The 3,876-nt window shown below is 47.8% G+C and overlaps 1 non-coding gene across 1 annotated transcript; it reads left to right on the forward strand.

The window, feature by feature from the left end:
- The first annotated feature begins 2,093 nt into the window (after positions 1-2,093).
- On the forward strand, positions 2,094-2,184 carry trnar-ucu (transfer RNA arginine (anticodon UCU)). The gene is given in 2 exon segments: positions 2,094-2,130; positions 2,149-2,184. It is a non-coding gene; the product is annotated as a tRNA-Arg (tRNA).
- Positions 2,185-3,876: the final 1,692 nt, after the last annotated feature.

The following is a 3,876-nucleotide window of genomic DNA, read 5'->3' on the forward strand; positions in this document are numbered from 1 at the left end:
CATGTATTTGGCAATGTGACTGTCATTCATTTGGCCCAGTCAACAGAGCCGCCTCTGACTCAAAAGGGCAAACATGCTGCGGATCCCTGCACGCTGGTGTACTTCCTCATTCGGCACTCTGTCCTGCCAGGAGATGCCCAATATCCATCTGAGGCAGTGGAGGTGGAAGCTGTTCAGCTGCTTTGCTTGGCTTGTATAAGTTGTTGATGCTTCTCTACTATAAAGGAGGGTGCTGAGAACACAAGCCTGGTACACATGGAGTTTTGTATTTTCGGTCAGTTTGCTGTCGGTTCACACCCGTCTTCTCAACTTTGACATGACAGCTGCAGCATTGGCAATCCTGGTGCTGATTTCAGCATCAAGGGACAGATTGCTGGTGATTGTTGATCCAAGGTATGTGAACTGTTGACAACCTCCAAAGTGAGGTTGTCAATGTTGATGGAAAGTGGAGTCTCTACGTCCAAGTCTCTCCGTCCAAGTGGAGTCTTGCCAAGATGAACAGCTTGTCGTCAGCTCTGATATACAGGTGAACACCCCCATCTGTGTACAATAGCAGCATGGAGAAGAATACACCAATTATAAAGGATGTGATAACTAGACAGTTAGAAAATAATGATATGATTGGGCAGAGTCAACATAGATTTATGAAAAGGAAAATAGGCTTGAAAAAACCCGTTGAGTTTTTTGAGGATGTTACCTGTAGAACAGATAAAGGAGAACCAGTGGATGCTTTGGTAATGTCCCACACAGGAGGTGAGTAAACAAAATTAGAGCACATAGGATTGGGGATAATATACTGGTGTGGATTGAGAATTGGTTAACAGACCGAAAACAGGGAGCAGCAATAACGGGTCCTCCTCAGGATGGCAGGCTGTTACTATTGGGGTACTGCAAGGATCAGTGTTGGAGCCACAGCTGTTAACAACCGAAATAAATTATTTGGATGTGGGGATTAAATGTAATATTTCCAAGTTTGCAGATGACATAAAGCTAGGTTAAGTGTGAGCTGTGAGAAGGATGCAGAGAGGCTTCCAGGGAACCTGGAGAGGCTAAGTGAATGGGAAAGAACATGGCAGATGGAATATAATGTGAATAAGTGTGAAGTTCTCCACTTTGGTGGAATAAACAGAAAGACAGAGTATTTCTTAAATGGTGAGAGGTTGGGAAGTGTTGATGCCCAAAGGGACCTGGGTGTCCTTGTTCATGAGACACTAAAAGCTCTTGTGCAGGTGCAGCAATCAATTAGGAAGGCAAATGGTATGTTGGCCTTCACACGAGGGGTCTTGAGTACGGGATTAAAGATGTCTTGTTGCAATTGTATAGAGCCTTGGTGAAACCGCGCTGGAGTATTGTGTATAGTTTGGTCTCCTCATCTAAGGAAGGATATACTTGCCATAGAGGGAGTGAAACAGAGGGTCACCAGACTAATCCCTGGGATGGTGGGACTGAAACTGGGCCTGTATTCCTTAAAGTTTCGAAGAATGAGAGGTGATCTCAATGAAACTGATAAAATTCTTACAGGGTGTGACAGTGTGGATGTAGATAGGATGTTTGCCCTGGTTGGTGAGTCTAAAATCAGGGGACCAAGTCTCAGAATAAGGAGTAGGCCATTTAAAACTGATATAGGGTTGAATTTCTACACTCAGACGGTGGTGAATCACTGGAATTCTCTACCCCAGAGAGCTGTGGCAGTTCAATCATTGAGCATGTCCAAGACAGAAATTGTTAGAAATCTTGATACTCAGGACATCAAGGGATATGGGGATAGCACGGGAAAGGTACAGATAGAGGTAGATGATCAGCCATGATCGAATTGAATGGCAGAACAGGCTCGACGGGCTGAATGGCCTACTCCTATGTTCCTCTGTTCCTAAGAGAGTTGGCGCCAGCGCGCAGCCCTGCTTTACCCCACTGCTGATCTTGAAAGTGTCTGATGTTGCTCCATTGTAACTGATGGAACTGTGCATGTTCTCGTGGAAAGAAGAGATGATGCCCAAGAGTTCAGGAGGGCAGCCGAGTTTCCATCGCAGTTTGAAGAGTCCGTCTCTGCTGACAAGATCAAAGGCCTTGGTGATGTCATTCCTAATAAGTGCGGCTGTGTGGCGCAATGGATAGCGTGTTGGACTTCTAAATAATGATAAAGGAGGCATTTAAAGGTTGTGGGTTCAAATCCCACCAGAGTCAGATTTTGGACCAGAGACAGAAGAGCACAACGGAACAGAGAGTTAACAAGTGTGTCAAAAGCACCGACTCAGAGACAGAGCGAGAGAGAGAGGAGCACAGCAGGAGCGGAGCAGGGGCAAAAAAAATCAAGGAGTGACATCACAATGGAGAGTGAGAGCAGGGAAACAGAGAGCTGCTGGGGTGAGTTTGCAGGATTTGGTTCTTGCTTCGGTGCAGTGGAAGGAGCTGTTTGGTGAGGATCTGGTAAGCTGTGACATCACAGGCAAGCAGGTAGTTGATTGGTTTGGAAAAAGCTGCATGTTTGATGAGTATCTGGTAAGTGATTAAGGTCCATTTTGGTCCTAATGTTTAAAATAGTAAACAAACTAGTAGTAAGCTTAATAAAATATACAATAAAATAAACAATTGAATAAAATAATTAAGTAGTTAATTGAAACACGTTCAGGATGACAGGACAGGTGATGTGTCACAGCTGCAGCATGTGGGAGCTCCTGGATGCCAGTGTGATCCAGAGCAAACACATCTGCAGCAAGTGTAGTATCTGTTCTTATCAGTGCTTATTTGATTGAGAAGAGACCATGATCATTGCCTTTTGATCCTGGGGGAACTTTGAGTAAAATGGCTATAACCAATTTTCGCGTTTCGGGCCAGGGAGTGCGCAACACTGTTCGGGTGGTCGTGAAGGACAAGGAAGGAGATGCACCGGTCGATCGCACCTTCTTAATCAAGAAAATTCTCTTCGATTGCTGCGGATTTCAAGCGACGGACGTCTTCTGCCTGCAGAAATTCCCCAGCAGTGGATACTTCGACGTGACGTTCTGGAACGTGGCGGGATGCATCAAGTTTCTGAAGGCGTTCAAGGAGAAAGGGGACCGGGCGCCACTGTCGATCCTCACAGCGGAGCCGCTCTTCACGCTTCCGTCACAACGGGACCGGGTGGTGACGATTCACCTCTACAACCCCCATGTTCCGGTGGTGCATGTACTCACCTTTCTCGCCAGGTACGTCGAGGTGGCCGGCAGCAGCACTGATGTCAAGGACCCCTTTGGGATCTGGACCAGCAAGCGGCAGGTCAAGGTGACCTTGAAGGTAGATCCCAGTGGAGCCATCATCCACCCTCCCTCCAGCTTCACTATCGGGGGTAGTCGAGGCTTCTTGGTCTACGCTGGGCAGCCCAGAGTTTGCCGCACCTGTGGCAAATCTGGTCACATGGCAGCCAACTGCAGCACGGTTGTTTGCAAGAACTGCAAGGAGGAAGGCCATCAGACCAAGGACTGTAAGCAGACTAAGTGTTGCAACTTGTGCGGTGCGGCAGGCCATCTCTACAAGACCTGCCCCAAACGTTGCCTCAGCTATGCTCAGGCGGCAAGGTCCAAGGAAAGGCCGGGAGAAGGTTCGACGAAGGCGTCCGCTGTTCGAAAGGAGACCAGCAACCTTCTCCGCAGCGAGGAACTTCAACTTGAGAAGGAAGGGGAGGCAGCTGAAACCAACGACCCAGCACCTATCCAGCGCCCGGAAACCCCTCCTCCACAGACAGAATCAATGGAGGAGGAGGCAGCAGATGGACAAACAGGTCAGTGGCAAGTGGTCCAGAGGAAAACCACAAAGAAAAAACATCCCAAAGCCACCACCCAAACCAGTGGCAAGAGGAGGCTCTCTTCTGAATCAGACTGCAACAACTCCTCTTCACTG

This window comes from Heterodontus francisci, unplaced genomic scaffold (assembly GCF_036365525.1).
Source record: "Heterodontus francisci isolate sHetFra1 unplaced genomic scaffold, sHetFra1.hap1 HAP1_SCAFFOLD_51_1, whole genome shotgun sequence".
NCBI classification, from domain to species: domain Eukaryota; kingdom Metazoa; phylum Chordata; class Chondrichthyes; order Heterodontiformes; family Heterodontidae; genus Heterodontus; species Heterodontus francisci.